At 38.2% G+C, this 19,555-nt stretch overlaps 1 protein-coding gene across 5 annotated transcripts in view; it reads left to right on the forward strand.

Annotated features, from left to right (window-relative positions):
* The first annotated feature begins 13,548 nt into the window (after window positions 1-13,548).
* tenm3 (teneurin transmembrane protein 3) overlaps window positions 13,549-19,555 on the forward strand; it is a 454,093-nt gene continuing 448,086 nt past the window's right edge. For 3 of the 5 annotated variants that reach the window (XM_084378327.1, XM_084378328.1, XM_084378329.1), the window contains exon 1: window positions 13,549-14,220. The gene's annotated coding sequence lies outside the window, so the exon portion shown is untranslated. The remainder of the gene's footprint in view (window positions 14,221-19,555) is intronic. The other 2 variants (XM_084378330.1, XM_084378331.1) reach the window with 1 other exon arrangement.

Genomic DNA, 19,555 nt, shown 5'->3' on the forward strand with positions numbered 1-19,555 from the left:
TAATATAATGTAATTAACTATTAATTACGCTAATAATGGAGCTACTTTTATTTGTTATTTGATGCGTTCATGTACATTCCGTTAAGAGGCAGGTGGTCAGCTGGTCCCAGGTCTGCTGCTGTTCTGTTATTGACCCTACCAGGGGCGTAGCCAGACAATTTTTACCGGGGCACGTGCCCCGGTAAAAAGGGCTGTGCCCCTGTAAAGCTGCAGGCCTAGCAACGCCCCTGGACCCTACCACAGCCACGCCTCCACATGACTCCATTCAAAGCAGAAGGAGGATGACTTTCAAATCATCCTAACCACTCATATTTACGGATGAATTAACAGCTGTAGTTGTATCAAGTCAGTAGAACATCAGAGTAGCCATCGCTGAAAGAGCTGTCAGTGTGTCTGTTGTGTTAATAAGTTTGAAAATATATACAAGCAGTATATCATGCTTCAAAACTACTGCTACTGTTCCTGCTTTCTGTTCCAATGTAAAGATTCAAGCTAACGATGTGTGAGCGCCTGTTGTAGTGCATTTAACTCGTCATGCTTATTGGTGTAACCTGATGAAAAGAGACAGAAAAACAGAGACCAAATTATCCACACGAAAAAGACAAACAACTTACTTCCATGTGGACATGACTGATATAATGTTCTAACCACAGGTGGTTGTCTGCAGGTCTTAGTTAAAAAGTGAACACAGCTGTATTTAATATATAATGATGACACGTCACAGGCACAAAATTATGCCCTACTTCACCTACATAAGTAATTGAAGCACTTCTGTAGTCTTATTGTCTTCATGTAATGGACAGACCTGGATATGTGGGCTCACACCTGACTGTGATGGAACTGAGACATCTGTATTAGCGTCAGCCTCACTGTTCACCAGGCCACTAATGTTTTAGGTTTATAACAGTCTGTGTGCAGTGTTAGCAAGCAAACTGCTGGGTGCAAAGTTACAGTTATTTATATTTACATTTCTGCAGTTGGACCATCTCTTTTTCATGTTTACAGATTTTGTTCTCTTCATGGTATGTCTATGAAGGAAAATCACACACAGCAGCAACACACACACACACACACACACACACACACACACACACATATCAGCTGAGGATCCCGAGCAAAATGAGCCACAGCAACAAAGCTAGCGCTAGTTGAGCTAGCACCAAAAAAAGCAACATGAAAAAGTAATACTCAATCTAGTATCTAGTATGCTTCAAATGAGGCTAAATGTTGACAGTTTCTCTTGACTCTCTCAATAATACAACATTAGTCCAACATTGCCCCAGACTGGGAGTAGCAACACCAGCCGAGCAACATGCTAAAGCCTGATGCAACAAGCTGATCTACAAAAGAAAATAAAGCAACATAAAACATGGCAAACCTTACATCTTTCAAGGCTGAAGTCAGGTCACAGACAACGATCTAGTCTTCAGCTTGTACAGTCACTGGCCCTTGTTGATAATGCCGTCCCTAACATTAATAAAATCTACATATCCTCAAGCTTTTGAAATACCACAGCCATCCACACGCAAAATACACACACTCAATTCAGCAGTTTTCCAGTCATTGCGAGGACAATTCCGCCACAATTCCATCAAAAATTAAGCTAATCTACTGGGTCTTGACATCCTCAGATGTGACTAGATGACTTTTAGATTGATTCTTGCAGCCAACAACAGAGCAGCTCCTGTCCGTAGCACCTAGCTCCGTATCGCCCTTGTGATGTTAAAAATATCCTGTGGTTTCAAGCTTTTAAATGTTGAAACTCAGTGGTCCCTCAGTGCTGGTCTGTCCAGCCAACAACAGAACAGCTGACATGCTCCCGCTAGTGGTCCGTTGTACAAGGAGCTCTCAAGCTGTTGCTGGAGATACTCAGATTGGGGGCAGTATTATTCAAATGACCCTCAACTTGATGAAAGAAAATGGCAAAAATCTGAATGGCTCACTGAATCCCACGTTGTCTGACCTAGACAGTCCACAAAAAGTTGAGATGTCTTATTTCACAGTTTGTGGGTCGGTAGGTACTCTATATACCCACATGTATGTACCCAAGGACTGAAAAGTTTTCATGATATGTCCCCTTTCAAACATCATCAATACCCGAAAAAAAACATTACATCAAAATGTAGAAGGGAGAAATACCTGAAGACAAAATATAATTGAATTGGTAAATTTACGAAGAACACTAATGCATGACGGGCCAACCATGTCCTAGTTGGCAAGACATGTGGACATCCTCTCAGCCGTGAGGGGGCGATTTAAAAGGGGATAGAACTGCCTTTCAGAGGGATGACATTGGCTTGTCCCAACACTTTTCCAGTCATGTGAAAGCTTTTGTGTGTGTGTGTGTGTGTGTGTGTGTGTGTGTGTGTGTGTGTGCGTGTGTGCGTGCATGCGTGCGTGCGTGCGTGCGTGTGTGTGTGTGTGCAAGAGAGAGAGAAAGAGAGAGAGAGTGAGAGAGAGGAGAGAGAGATACAAAGACAAAGGGTGTGTTTACTGTCACTAGATAGGCCATAGATTACTGACACATTGACAAAGCTTTTGCATATGCTTGTGTGTGTGACAGAGGCAGATTCATGCATGTTGTTGAGTACACATTGGCATTGAATGTACATAAGAGCATAACCCTTACCCGAAGCTACACTCAGCACACACATACACACATATGCACAAACACTGACAGTGACACGGAGAGAGGTTTCGCTTGAATACACACCTGTTCTTTCACTCTATGGTACACATCACACAGCCTGACCACAGGCCATGCTCTGTGTGTGCATGTGTGTGTGTGCATGTGTGTGTGTGTCTGTGTCAAAGGGGCTCCAGGGTATTCATGTACATAGACAGCTCCTCACAGGCCAAAAGTCCTGTACAACAGCCTTACTTTTTTCTGTCCCTCTGTTGTTGTAATTTATTCTGTACTTCTCTTTTTCATTCATTCTTTTTCGATGGCTTGGTCCCTGTTTTTCATTCTTACCTCCTTTACTCCCTCTCTCTTTCTCTCCCCAGGGTTCTCTCTCTTTTGACCCATAGGAGGAATAAATCTGCATGATTTTCCTTCAGAAATATCCCCAGATGTGTTGTGTCAGTGTGTCAGTGAGTCAGATTGTGGCGTGTCAGTGGGTGTCTTACTGTTTGCATATGGACGTGTGTGTGCATGCATAAGTATATGTGAGTGTGAGTAGAGAAAACAAAGGTGATGATGTCAATTAGGGATATTTGACATACATTAATATGTTACCGTCAGGACCATAACTTGTTTTACGGATTTACATGATCTTTTCTCCATCATCTGCTACATGTATTTTATTGTCAGTGTTATAAATACCAAATGAAACACATATTAACGTTTAGCTTAAATGTACACTTAACAAACACAATCATAGCAGTCATCCCTCATTTTATTTACTCGTTTGTCTGTTGGCCATCCATGAACAAACAGTTAACTGTTACATTTTCAAGACACATGGTGAGTCCATCTTGTTTCAGTAAGCCCTTATGCAGGTGAATACAAGTCATCAATGTTAATAAAAGTGAAAGTAATGTTGAAACTACTTCTTTAAATTCTTTGCGCCTGTAGTTTGTTGTATATCTGTACTAAATTGCATTAAACTGTGGAGGTGTTCATGATATTTTTCCAAACTCTGTATTTTTAAATTGTTTTATCTTCCTATTTTGGGCGGGATGTTTGTTTGCTTTTTTTTTTCTGTGGGCAAACATGACTCTTGGTTGGTGCTTACTGGCTATTGAGAGCGAGTAAAGGATTTTTGGTGTCTTTACACTGGCTTCAGGTTTAAGCTGGGCAAGTGCATCAGAATTGCATAAGCTGTCAATCTCAGGCAGAGTCCGAATGCCTCAGGCTTGAACCTAAATTTTCAGGCCTGTGCAGGACTCCAGAGTGGCCTATGATGTATACAGTGAGTGAAGCTGGTGAGAGAGTGCTGCTGTCAGGCAGTGTGTAGGTCAGTTGTCATGACTAACTCTTCCAGTTTCTCAGTACTTGGCAAAATCTGTGAATGCATTGCCTACACAAAACTAACTACCCCATGAGGATGTCATTTACGCCGATAAGTGAGTAAGGTGGAGCCCACATACACATGACAATACTGTATATAATAGACAGTATGTGATGTACAGTTTTAGTTGTATTTTTGAAAATAGACTCATCTATCACCTGAGTGTTCGCACTTTTGCAACAAACACATAACAGTGTAGCTGTGGATGATGCATGCCAAAGATACTTCCCCGTAAGACTTTTTTTTCTGTCTCTTCGATTGTTTCAGGATTGTTAACATGATGACACTTTTTTATGGAGCCAGAACGGTGACTTTAAAATTTGGTATCCAAAAAAAAAAATTGGCATTGAAAACAAAACCAGTACTGAAAAAGGAAACATTGGCATTGAAACATTTGTATTGAAAACAGTTGTATTGGCATTGAAACAAGTATTGGCATTGCAAAAGGAAACTAATTAAAATAATTAAAATCTGAAAATCTTATTATTTTATTTTATTGGGATTTTTTGTATTTTTCAATGACAATCTTCAGATTTTTTCTTCATGTCACTTTTTTTTCAGTGACAGATTTTTTTTTACAATGTCAGCTTTTTTTTCAGTGTCACTGATTTTCAGTTTCAACTTTCTGTCACTGTTTTGGCGTCGAGAGGGAGGGGTCTGAGGGGAGGGGCAAGTAGAGTGTGGTTTGCATATAATTTGCATATTGACATCCTGAAGAAGTAGCAACCTGCCATCAGCCCGAAGCCTCTGGCATGGTGGCATTACTAAAATGTCCAGTTCACCGGGAACTTTCAAACCGCAATTAAGCAATTGGTTTTGTTTTCAATGCCAATTTTTTTTTTGGATGCCAAATTTTAAAGTCACCGTTCTGGCTCCATACTTTTTCACCTGAGAATTACAGCTTGAAATCATGTTGATGGTACAGTGTCTTGTAACAGGGTGAATGATGTCCCTGTCACTTGTTTCTGCTCTATGTAACTTCAGGGTAGGATAACAGTGTTACATACATGTTTACCTCAACATACAAGTTTTTTACACATAACAGTATTATGACGTAATGAGTTTTGTTTGTAGTTCTCATCTACATTACGTCTGACAAACTGTTACACACCTGGGATTTGTATTAATGACAGTGGTTTTACACTCAAACTGAGGAGGGGCCTGATCGCACGAATTCCAATTTCTACATAATGCTGCTTTAAATTAGACAGCATTATATGTTTTACTGATTATAAGGCCATATGAGACAAATCTGTGATTTTGGGCAATAGAGATAGAATTGACTTTACATGACTTATGTCAATGATAAATACTAACAACACATAGTAGTCGCACACATCCAAACGCTGTTAAAGAAGGTGCTGGACCAATACAAGAGAGCAATGAAAACATAAGAAAGGAGCTTTCAATGACATTTTAAATATCTCCAGAAAAAAAACCGACATATTCTACAATGTTTAAATAACTGTAAAAACAACACACAGTTTAATTGTAATTTTTTCACAAAGATAGCCTGGGTCAGGGGTCTGGGAAGCAATTTATGTGGTTCAGCAACTTGATTCAAATATGAAATAAGTTTTTATTTACCTAACTGAAAGGTATTTTTTGCTGGTGTACAGTGCTTAGGTGCATTTGAAATAAAATCAAATTGAATTATTTACATTTTCTCACTGTAATACCTAGCAATGAATTGTGAGCAGTGATAGTAGATATAATGCATTTTCTTAAAATGTGTCTTTCTACCTAGCAGAGTCTGAATACTCTGCTAGGTAGAAAGACACATTTCAAGAAAATGCATTCAGATTGCATTTAAGCCAGCACAGTCTTCTGAATGAGAAAATAAGACCCAGGAATTTGCTCACATTTTTGGCATAATTTATTGCATTAAAAAATATATCACAAATTTAAAAAAACCTTCAGACTAATGTGCATTGTAAACATCAATGCACAGACTCAAGTGCTGCCCAGTAAGTTAAAGCAGATGTGTGTTTGACAGAAAATGTTTGTGTGTAAGCCATGTGAATGCTCAAAAACACTCAAGTGAATATATATGTGTGTGTGTGTGTGTGTGTGTGTGTGTGTGTGTGTGTGCATGCGTGTGTTAATACATTTGGCCAAATAAAAAACAAAACACACACTGGGCAGCCTGCTGTGCAAAATAGTAACTGGCACAGCCTTCGGTGGGCAAGCTCTAAAAACACAACACACCAGCCAGTTACAGACATGCAAATACACACAGACACACACATACACCTTTTGCTGTGAGCTCAGTGTGTTACCCTGCTAAAGTCACAAAATTCTGTTTGACTCTTACGTGGCTTGACAGAAGAGAAGGATTGGTCTTACTTGTTGCAATGTGATGTGCTCCATGCAGAAATGTGAGAAATGAGTTTCCCCATGAGGAAAATATTACTGTAGATGAAGGTGATAAACTTTGACTAGTTTGATATTGAAGCACAGTGGAAAAAGGTGTTATACTGTGAGTGAGGTACCTTCCACATTACAGTGGGTAATTTTATCCAAGATTAATACCAAATTATTAGACTTAGTAGTATCAATAACATTTTCTTGCCATAACTTTATCATTGTAATGTGTGCCCATGTTAGTACTGCAGATCCCACTGAGCTCTTTGCAGCATGATTGGTTTGCCTGTCTGTATGACAGCTCTTACCAACACTTTGCTGTAAATAGTGGCGCTTAAACAAGCTGTGCAACCCCAGCATGTAGTGACAGGGAACTAACGTAAAAGAAAGTCTGGTAATGAAAGATCTGATGGTTCTACCACACATTTAGTCAAGCTCATGATGTGCTTGTTTTCAGTGTGGAAATAACATGTCATATTTTATTGCAACATGGCAGATATTTCAACAACATTCTTATTTTAGTAAAAAAAAATAATCTTGTCGGCAGATTTGCTGCCACAGCACACCACAGCAGGTGTGGTCTGTTTTAATCAGTTCTCATTCCCAGGTCCTCAAATACCAACGTTTTGTCACACCCCCTCAGCACAGGTATGAGAATGAGAATGGTCTTGTGAGTTCAAAGTCTTTAAGGCAGTCAGCATTGTTGAGTACATTACTTCTCAAGAAAACACAAATGGTGTGGTCACATCAGAGTTCAAAGGTCGCTTTGTGGCTTGTTGCTTAACATTTTCATACTTTGTATTTGGGGTTAGTTTGAGCTAAACTTCGGATAATAATTTTGTAAAAGGTTAGCTTTAAAGATAAGTACGGAAGCCCTAAAGGGCCATGCATTCATTCATTTTATTTCCTCTGTTTTCCCGTGATAACGAGTTAATTTCATTTGTTTTCTCGAGATCTCGAGTTATTATCTCGAAATAACAACTGCCGTTTTCCCGAGATAACGGGATAATTTTCTCGAGATAACGAAACTTTGTTTTCCAGAGATAACAATATAATTAATTCGAGATCTTGAGGAAACAAAACGATATTGTAGTATGCTAAATCATTGCAGGAAACATCATTCAGTGTAGCAATGTCAGAGGATCAGGAGCATATCGATCACCGCGTCACACATATTTTCAATCAAGGTCTGACACAGGCTGAAATAGCATTATGCCTTGCTATTACAGGTGATATACACATTAGTGTGCGTAATCTAAAAAGACAGTTAGCAAGGCTTCAGCTATATCGCCGACGCAATCTAAGTGAGCCTGATGTCGTCGTTAACTACAGAGCTGACCAGCTATGAGGTCCCAGGCGTCTCCATAATCTCAGGCCTATCATATCACAGTCATTATTTCGAGATCTCAAATTAATTATATTGGCAGTTGTTATTTCAAGATAATAACTCGAGCTCTCGAGAAAACAAATGAAATTAACTCGTTATCGCGGGAAAACGGAGGAAATAAAATGTATGAATGCATGGCCCTTGTGGATGACTGGTGATAAAACTTTTCTTATTGTATACAGATTCCATGCAAATTCCAAAACCAACGATGAATGTATCTTTCTAACAAGTATTATGTGTGTATCCAAAGCCTTATATATTTTATTTCTCTGTGCCAAAGAGCTACACTCTGATCCAAAACTATTAAAACACACCAGTGAGCCAAGCTGTTGCGCTGGGTGACATGTTCCTTCATTGCCATGAACACAGAGACTATAGTATATTTCAACTTTATCCAACATATAGTATCCGAATGCCAGAAATACTCACTAGGACACCAAACGTGTATCAATCTGCTGCTAAAAAATAGACCACTACAATGGCACTGATTAATACTTGTTTAGCAACATTTGCTAAAAACAACCGTGACCTGTGGTTTGAGAAAATTACTGAGTCTTTTTAAAACGTAATACTATATATTTGTGAGCCTTTTTTTGCAGATGTACTTCTTCAGTAGGAACAGATGGGCTTGGGGCTGTACTGACAGATGGAATGGTTTTATTTAATTTTTTTAAATGGGAATTTTTGAGAATAAGAATAACACTGAATGGTAAGAAAGTTGAATAGATGTTCACTGCTCAATGAATCCTACAATAAGCCTTATTTATGTATTATGGAAACAGAGTGCAAAACTGATATCAACAAACTCCACTGTGGTACTGATTTTACTTATAATGTCATTCGGGTCTGTTTTGCACATCTAGAAACAGCTTTGAGGTACATAAATGCTTAATAACTACTGTCTCTGCCATCACACCTCCTCCAAATAGTTACCACAATTGCAAGACCTAGTAGTCTCATCAATGCCGCTCTTTGCTCTACTGATGAAAGGCTGATCCAGAATCATCCAAAAGATTTTAAGATTGTACAGTATGGCCCTGTGTGCAGCGAGGATCTCTAATGCATGGACAGGACAATTTTTTAACTTACCACTAAACATCGAACCACTAATCCCATCCATTAGCTTTGAAAAGTCAGGTAAAGTTGACTTTATGAGCCCAATACTGTAATACAAATGTCTCGCTTGGGCAGTCAGGGGTTCCGTAGTGAATGTGAATACACCATAACTTTCTGCACCAGTGATTCATCAAGGAAATCCTCATAGTTTCATCCTGTTGAACAAAAAAAAAAAAAAGTATGGAAGTCTGAAACATCCAAGTGCATATTTTTAAATAGTAATGATTAAAATAATAATAATAAAAATATTTCAGAGTTCACAGTTAAAAACAAAACAAAACTAAACGCCACATTTTGACTCCTGTTTTTGTTTTGTTTTTTATTTTAATTCTGGTAAATTCATCCAGTCTTAGGCAAAGCAAACGTAGAATTGTGAATTTAAATGAGTGAGAATGAAACTTAAGGTTTTCCTGAATCAAATAATGTATGCCACTTGATGCTGACTGCTAGAATTGGGTAAGAAACAGAATAAAAACAAAAAGTTCAGGCGCCCCAAAAATGGTTCTAGGCATTTGAGGGTTAATCCAACACCACTACAAACTATACCCTTTAACATCAATGCAAGTGATTCAGGTGTAATGATCATTGTGGTTTATTGATCAAACCCTCACAGAAGGTACAGATCTTCCCTGCCAGTCTAATGACAGCTTATAAAGGTGGGTGAGTGTGTATGCGGACATCCTCTCTTGTTCTTGTGAGTGCTTAATGTGACAGTATCAGTGAAAAGGCGAATAAAGTTTTACACTTATATCAATTCATTCACACAAATGTGTTGGATATTGTTAGTAGCATTTCACCTCTCCTCCTTCTCAGCCATTTCTAATCTCAGGTTGGAGAGTTCCATTATACACGAAATCAACACTTGTAACAACACAATCACTGACACTGAATTTCACATCAGAAAATCACACAGTGAATCTAGAAATAAAATCATAGATTACTCTGCTCTACAATACAGCAAAAGAAGCAGTTTACTCCTAAAAGAAAAAAATTGATTGCATTACATATGATTTGCTGATCATGCTTATGGTACTGAAGTACAGTAGTAAAACAATGCGAAAACAACCGGTTACACTATCAAACATGATTATGTTACTGTGTTCAAGTTCCAGCCCATTATTAAGACAAAATGATGATTCATTTTGAATACATGTAAGTGTTGCACGACATTTTCAATCCAAAAGTTGTATGGGGAGATTAATTGATTGATCTTTATTTCTTCTTTCTTTCTTTCTTTCTTTCTTTCTTTCCTTCTTTCCTTCTCTTTTTTGTAATTTTGGTTTAAAAAAGGGAAGAATTATTATTATTTTTTAATTAAATATAATAATAATAATAATAATATTATACGGTTGGATTTTTCCTTTTTGGAACCTCAGGTAGGCTGTGGCAGCCCAAGCTCCATTTCCATTCCAGCCTTGCTTGTGTCCCTACCCTATTAGCCTGTCTGCCTAGATGCCATTAGCTCAGTCCGTAGGGACTTGGCTTGGGGACTTAAAGGTGGGCGGTTCAAGTCCCACTCAGACCAATAAAAAAGTATGATGTGGACTAGTAATGGAGAATGCTAGTTCACATCCTGGGCATTTGCCGAGGTGCCCATGAGCAGGGCACCGACCCCTAACACTGCTTGTTGGGTGCCGTGCATCTGGCAGCCCCTTCACTCATCTCCTCTATACACTGTATGTGAGTGATAAAAAGAATTTCCCCTTGTGGAATTTTAAAATAGTACTCTTAAATTTTGAAGCAGTGATTTGTAGTTACAGATATTTCTGTTAAAAACTTGAAAGAGGCTATTATATTCCCTTTCTTTCTAGAACAGTTGATTGGGTCATCATAGATGCATTCACTTTCTCTGGTAAAAACTGAAAACTTCCTCACTGACACAATGAGCTACAGCTACAGGGTGTTTGGAAAAAAACTGACATGTGATATCTTGTAATGTATATTGCAGTATAAAAAAACACACCAGATAACTTGAATAGTTCAAAAGCGACTTTGCGATATGTGATGTCACAGTAGGCAAAAGTCAACATAGTTACAAGCACTGAGTGGCAAAATATTCATAACGTGCTACAATTTTAACGTTCAGCTTGAACACCTCAAAAAAAATAAACACCAAAAAAACAACAACACATCAAACACAACTAACATGTGAAAGAGCCGAGTTAATTTGTTAGAATGGATATTGCTGTGGTGTTATTATTACTATTGCACACGAGCACATCACAATGCTGATGCTGAAACAAGATATTGTGCAACCCCAGACGAGCCCACTTTATTTAGTGTGGAAACCCCCCTTTTATGTATTAAGGCTAAATACGTACACTGTAAAAAAAAAAAAAAAAAAGGTCAAATAACAGAAAATTACCATCTCGTGAAAACATTTTTTTTTTTCTGTAATTAAAATGCAGTTTTTAGCTTTAATTTTACATCACATCTTTTTTGGCTTCTCATTGTTTAAGTAAAGATATTTATGAAACTGAAATGAAATTACACTGAAATATGCTTGAACAAATTTATAAAATAAAAATCTGGCTTAAAACTGCAGGTGATTGCTTTTATTAATCATCATTTATTAATTTATTATGTATTGTATTACTACATTGTACTGGTGCTTGACTAAGTTATCAGGCAATGTTTCCTTATCAACAATATTTAGGCTTTGTCTTGTGTGTTGTCCAGCGGAGCACACTGTAACTAAAGGTGGCCATTTTTAACTAGGCTTACTCTTCAATGATATAATGATTAACACAAGGATAAGGATGACGTATGGTCAGCCTGATGATTTACAACTCAAGTAAAGAAATGTGACCCCCACTTCACTCATAGTAAAATCACAAACACTAACAAAAAGTAGCATTTACATTTTGTAGCATGAAACAACACACAAACTACAGAGTCATACCTCTTTTACTGGTAATTGTGACTATTACAGTATTGAAGGTGCTATTTGTAAGAAGAGTTGATTTTTCAATGTCATTGCCAACTAGTCAAATGATGTTGCTCTGGGAATCTGTTTTTTAGTTAGGAGTAAGGATTGAGACTCAAAAATCTTTTTTTTTTATTTTTTTATTTTTCTTACAAATAGCACTTTAAACTTGAAGTAATGTTTTCTTTTCTTCAAAAGAAAAAGATTCTGTCAAAAAATGGAAATGTTGTGGTTATATACAGTTACAGAACGTTCATGTTATTTTACATGTCAATCAATAGTCTACTTTGTAATTTTATGGATATTTTTTATATAGTTAGTAAAATTACAGCCGTTTTACAGTGTAGTTTGGAGTTTGATTGTGTCAATAGACACTGACATGAATTGCAAATAACTAGAGAATAAAATATTTTATTTATACTCTTGAACAGTCCACCATTGCTTACAAATTGGAGTTACATAAATTATAATGGTCACTTGCAGGCACTGCATAATGTTCATTTAATTTGTTACCATGGCTTTTAGATGATAAATACTATTAAGCCAAACTATGTCCAGTTCTAAACACATTGGGCAATCTTGCGTTTATGGTTTTTGGAAAACATTTCAGTGTTTCTTTTTGCTTAAAAACAATCTCTGAGTCTATCTATCACAATGTGTTGAGTAGGACTTAGAAGGATCAAAATCATTCTGATCACCAAAGCCAGTGGAAACTATAATCATGATTTCTTGACAGCTTTATAGGAGTATCCATGATCACTTCCAAGTCGGTGCTTTGAGGTGAAGTTGTCATTATAATCACTCCCAAGCAAAGTGTTATTAATAAGTATGATATTCGACAACAAGATGCTTCTCTCAGTCTTGCATCTAAAATTAGAACTAAATTTGAACATATGATAATTTCATGAACCACATGCTCAGGCATAATAATAACTGCAGTTTCCTGAAGGGGGACTCATTGAAACATTTTTTTTTTAGACTTTCTTTTATATAAATGTATACATATATATATATATATATATATATATATATGTATATGTGTGTGTGTGTGTGTGTGTGTGTGTGTGTGTGTGTGTGTGTGTGTGTGTACGTGCATGCATTATACTGTATTTGTCAGCCGATTCACAATCCCTTCTAAGGCTGTTGACTTTGGCAGTGCATTGACCCACAAACAGGCCCAGGGTTATCAGTGTCTGATCAAGATACACACACAAGTGTGTGTGTGTGTGTGTGTGTGTGAGAGAGAGAGAGAGAGAGAGAGATCGTGTTTTTAAGGCTAATGGGAAGATTCTCTTCAGCGTCTATTACACTACATTCGCCCCTTTACATGTTGGTGTGTCTGTAGTGAGTGTGAGTGTGAGTGAGTGTCTATAGTTCGTCCTTATCAGTTTGACATCGTGTTATTTTTTGCTGAGACTGACTGAGAACGAAAAACAGCAACTCATTAACCGGATGTCTTCCTCGTGTTGCTCTCGCTCCGCCGTCACCTGTCACAGTCAGGGCAGATAGTTCAAAGTCACGGGTGACCCCCCACCACCCCACAACAAGCATTCATGTACACACACACACACACACACACACAGAGAGAGAGAGAGAGAGAGAGAGAGAGAGAGAGAGAGAGTCAGTCGCGCACCGCGCTAGAGACGTCAGGATTGGACGCAGCAGGGGATCCCCAGCACTCCGTTTCTGCCTCGCTTGGCGTATCATCATCTTTTACCGGGAGGAGATGAGCTGGCTCACACTCGCAGAGAGCAGCAGTAACAGAGGACAGTCTCCGTGGTACCGGAGCGCGCTCTCTCGCTACTTCTTGCTGTGTCTCTTCTGCACACTGCTTTTCTTACTGCTGCTGTCGCGTGCGCCGGGCGGCCGGGCCAGCGCGAGGACAGAGCAGAGGGAGAAGGTGTTTGAACACCTGAGCGATTTATTTCCGAACAAGAAAGGACGCTTTGGACGAAAACACGTGAAGGTTTAATGAACTCTGTGTTAGTTTCTTGGTAGTTTTAGAGGCAGGACAACGACCGTGTCATCTGTCCTCATAAACCACATCTCACTCGTGCGTTCTTCTGACAGCCGCGCGCGCCTTGCGCCTCGCACTCAGTCTCGAGCCCGTTCTTTAACGAACACACTCTTTAAAATAAGACGCTCATGCAAAGAGAAAACACACACTGTTTTCTGAAGATCGTTTTGAATAAACCGTACAGAATTCGTGACACAAGTAGTGGGATGGACGATGCCGCGGGCTTCTGTCGCGCTGTTCCTAGTTCTGTTTCTTGTCATGTTCACAGTTAAGATTGAAGTCGGCACGCTAAACTAGTGGAAGAAGTTTTTGTGGAAAGAAGTGGAAGAAAACAAGCGGCTGCACCGACGGTGGTCGTAAACTAGGAGAGGAGGATCCCCTGCATCGGGACGAACAGGTAGGACAGCCCTGACACACGCCGCAGATAACATGCGGGCTGAAGAAATACTTGATGTTTCTTTGAATAGTATAAAGCTCATCTGACGAGCATGCCGACCTGAACTTAGTCCTGTCCGCCACAGATGCATCCTCTCCGTTAAAATGACAGGTCATCGCTGCTTGGTGTAGCCGTAGTCGATGAGTCGCTGCCTTCCACATGAGGCGTGTGTAGGAGCGTGATTCTATCCTGTCCTTATACGCTCTCCACTAAAGGCACACATTCAAACTAAAAGACAAAGCTCTGACCACTGCCTTCATGCAATTGTAACTTTTCTAATTACTTGTTAACCCTATTGTTTTGTACAACCAAATGAGTGGACGAGCCATCACTGAGAGTGATCTAAAAGTTGATTTTATTTAAAAAGCGGAATACATACCGAATGGATACATTTTACAGGAAATGTGAAAAAAATAAATAAATCTTCAAACTTAATTCACTGTGCATAAATGGAGTACAAGGTGTTCTCCACGTATTTCAGTTTTCGCTTGTAGATATAAAATGTATAACGTCATTGTATTATCAACTCTTAGTCGCAAATTTCAGAGACCGATACTGAGCAAATCTAATCGAATTGTAAACTAATAAAGGCAATTTATTTCACACAGTCTTGTTATTACGGTGTGTATGGAGGGAGGTTTAAAGGTCAGTCAGGAGGAGAGGGGCTTGGTTACGGAGTGGGGGAAAAAAAAAACGAAAAGTAAAGTGAAGTTGAGTTATTTAACCTCCAAACTCATGCATATCAAACTGAGTGGCAAAATGTTACTACTGGCATGTGTGTATTAAGTAGTGCATTCTCAAATGTTTTTCACATATCTCCCGCATTTTAAACATAATTTATTATAGCATATCACAATTTGATTGGAATCATGTCCAGACTGCTGTATGGGAAGACATTCGTGGTGATTTATAAATGAATTGTCAAACTGGAGAGATACTGTAATAGAGGTGAGAGTGAAACCTATTATTATAACTGTCACTCACTTGGAGTCTGTAATTGGGGCAATTTTTTGTGAATTAAATAGCACTGAAATTAAAATCCTCTGAGTGTCCCTGCACATACTCTGAAACACCACTGGTGTTGACCCGGCTTTGAATGAGTACCTATATTTGTGAACTTAATCACAGTATGTGGTCAATTTTGAGGAAATGTCTTTTATGTATGTGTGTGTGTGTGTGTGTGTGTGTGTGTGTGTGTGTGCGTGTGTTTGAATGTGTATGTGTGTGTGTGTGTATGTGTGTGTGTGTGTGAAAGGCAAAAGTAATGGCAGACTGGTATAAAATATTGTAAAATATTTTTAAATATTGTAACTACAGAAATGTTCACTGTTGTGAATGGTAAGCCGGCAAAGCTGACACTGATTGGCTTTCTCTCTTCACCTACCTAGTGTCTTCCCTATCTCTTGCATTTCTAACGGCACTATCTGGGCAATTAGGTCCTGTAATATTTATAACTGCCCTCATGAAAAATGAACAATAGATTTTTGTCCACACAATAGTTCTTACAAATGTGCACTGTATTTTGTATTTTTCCTCCACTTTATTTGTGAACTTCCCCACTGCTTTGACCACATATTTCAGTGAAGTGTTTAACCTTTTGTTCTGTCTTCCCCCATGTTTTTGTTTTTTTGTGTGTGTTTTTTTTAATAGAGAGTGCCTGTCTTTGGTCTCCTAATTGAACTATATAGCAGGTACTTACAATAAGTATCCATATTCAATTATTATGCGTTGACATAACTAGATACAATATTCAAGTTGAATTTTGTGGAAAATCTTGCAGTGACTGTACCATTACAGAAATTGCAACAAAATTGCAGCATCCTTGTTCAGAAATTGGAGCCTCTGTAGTTATCGCTCAACACTGGTGTGGCTGTCAGAAAGGTACTGTGAAGGCATAATGTGTGTTAACTGTGACCTTGATTAGAATAAATAAACATGCCTTATCTTTTTCATTGGAAACATCCTTCACTTCTGGTGATGCTTTATGATGCTGACTGTCTCAGCACTGCAAGTATAATTAATGAAATGGTTTAATTAGTGAAGTTTAAAAGTTTGGTTGTTAAGTTCACTAGATTGTTCATCACCATCATCATCATCATCATCATCATCTTCATCATCATTTCATGATCATGATGAAAACGGGTGATAAAATGGCTGTTGTGGTCTGTTTGTATAGAAGTAGTACTAATGTTGTAATGTGTGTATATGTATAATTGGTGCTCACATAAACTGCAGTGTACATGCAGAGATTTACTGTATTGTTGGAGCTATTTGCAGTGCTTCCCATAGTATGAGAATTTCCTTAAGCTGGTTGGTTGCACAGCGTGTGATAGCGTGGCAAGTGACGGGCGGCCTCAGTAATGAACTGGTCAAACAATGATTTACAAAAAAGTTATTTCGTGCAAACAACGGGCTACTCAAAATAAATATCTGTATGTCAACAAAAGTAACTATTAACAAATTAAAAACAATATAAAAAATGTTAAAATTAAATTAAATTATTATTATTATTATTATTATTATTATTAATTTAAATTAAACACATTCAATTCATTTAAAGAATATATTATTTAAAGGAACACAGACCATAACTCTGCTTTGCAAAATCTGTAACATTCCGTAACATTTCAATATAAATAAGTATTAAAAAAACTAGTCACATAATAAAATACATTTCACATTAAAAAAAAATAGACAAGAGATCAAAACACTTACATTTTAGTCCAGGTTTGTTCAGCTTGTTGTCGTGTGTCTGTTAGCACTGTTGGCATTCCCTGTTGGAACATAACTTCCCTTGTTTAAAAAACAAACCATGCCAGTCTGTATTGGTGTTTCAGGGTCAGGTCCATATATTGTGATTCTGAGGCATGCATCGCCAGCCAGTCCAACCAGAAATACACTGCTATATGTTTATGTATTGGAGTGTACCTAAGATGTGCATGTGCACATCTTAGGTATACTCCAATACATAAAGTTAAATTGTGGCTTGTTTTGAAGTTTGTGTAACACCGCTGCTCCTACATTGGCAGGTTTGCATATACAGTATTACCCCCTGATTCCACTGGGCACATCTCTGTTACCTGGCGTGTGCGCCGCTGTTTTGTACCATCCTCCACACGGCTTTGTATCCTACTGGGAGCGTTTCAGACGTGAAGCGTCATGCCCACCTGATGTTGACTTGCTCAGATTGTGTTTATTTCATGATTTTTAATCTTAAATCTTAAACTGTTTAGTTATATCTCTGTTTTAAGTGTGTTTATTGTTAATATTTCCAACTTTGTTGTGCAGTGGAGCCCAAGTCGGCTCGGCTGTTTTATTTTGAAAATTGACCAGATGCTCTATGCCATTCTGCTTTTTGACTTCTTGTCAGACTCGATCTGCTCAATGCAGATTGACACGGCTGTGGTCCGTTTTCGTCAAAAATAGACTTGGAGCGCATTCTCCACGGAGCAGACTCGAGAGCTGCTTCTGGGACGCTGCTGAGACGTGCCGTAGTGCGGCTGGTGGAAACAAGTATTGTCTAGAATGGCCGTGATCAGCTCTGGTGAGTGTATTGTGGCCATAACATGGCATCATCACATTGAGACGCGACAGTCAGCCAAACACCTAGCTAGGCAATACAATGGATGTGGTGGTTGTAATGTTGTTGTGGTATTACGTAATAAATGCAAATTAACACAAGTATGTTTATTCACTTATTTGTGCCAAGCAAATGAAGCTACATTGGAAACAATTTTGTTGCTAAACAAGCTTTCGCCTCCTGCAGGCATTGTGGATGCTGAACCCAAAATTTGACAACTTTGACCATGAAGGTCCACTGGTCCTGGTGCATTTTGAAATGACAATGGGAAAAAAACAAAGAAGTTAAAATTTGGAATGGGAAAACTGCAATATATTGATATGATATTGATATGTTGACTGAGACTTGATACTTGTATCTCTGGAATTTTGATCAAATGATGTGAATATAACAAATTTCACAATATTGTCGTGTATGTATCGTCTTTTCCTTTTTTTATGGTTATATTGCAGCAAACTGAGCTTACTGTGCTGTTCTTTACCCGTCTAGACATCATAACTAAATAATGGCCTGTGCACAACACTAGGCTCACGTTGTAGAGTCAAGTCCAATGGATATTTAGTGATACCTTGAATATTGAGATAAACCTGGATGCTACACTATACATGGGTTGTATATTTATATTAGGGATGCATGATCAGACCGATAAATTATCGCCTCAATATTGGGAAATTTATATTATCCACTATTTATCGTTATCTATGAAATTTTTAGCTGATAAATGGAGCCAATAATATGAAGCCAAATTGCTTTCATTGACCTAACAAGAGCATTTATAAGAACAGTGACAAGGAGATGAAGAACAAGTGCAGCCTGCTGTGTTGATGTAGTTGAACTGCTACACCTGTGTAGAGCCAAACATTGTAGATCATGGATGATTTTTACAGTTTCAGAGGCAGACAATACTACTTTAACATCTACATCTTACTAAGCCTTGGTGTAAAAACAAACATACAAAAAAGAAGACACTTGATCACTTAATTAAATGACTGTTTGTGGGAAACAGTTTTTAAAGAAATCAGCAAAGCTGATGTACATTTTCTGATCTGAGGTCTGAGTTGACTGAATTTGCATTTGTTTGAGTTAGGCATATTCTACCATACAGAAAAAAATAGATACAGTGTACACACATCTGAGAATATTTTAACACAACCACTCAACCTGCAAGAGACAAACAAACAGTGCAGTAACAATCAACACACAAGCACACCTACTTGGCACTGCACCGCCTGTGTATGTTTTTTGCATGGACTTCAAAGTACGCCGTGTATATTTCTGTGAGCATTTTCAATAATTACCATGAGAGCCCTCAAACTGTGTGTGTGTGTGTGTGTGTGTGTGTGTGTGTGTGTGTGTGTGCGCGCGCGTGATTACCAATGAGTGCTCAGACTGAAGATCCAGCTGATGAAAGCTACCCAGAGCTTCATAAATGTGTAGAATAGTGTGTTTTCTGTGTGTGTTTGTGTGTATGTTACTAAACAATCTTTACTGGAAATAATGAATATATATATCTACATAGCCATCTCTCTCTCTCTCTCTCGCTCTCTCAATTCATTTCAATTCAAAGGGGCTTTATTGGCATGAAATTTTTACAACAATGTTGCCAAAGCATCAAAACACAACTTGTCCAAACATTCAGACAGAACATAACAAATAACAACACACACACAACACCAAGATTGATTTACACTAATTATATATACAGTATATACAGTG

Source organism: Pagrus pagrus (genome assembly GCF_965226575.1).
Source record: "Pagrus pagrus genome assembly, chromosome: 2".
Taxonomy (NCBI): Eukaryota; Metazoa; Chordata; class Actinopteri; order Spariformes; family Sparidae; genus Pagrus; species Pagrus pagrus.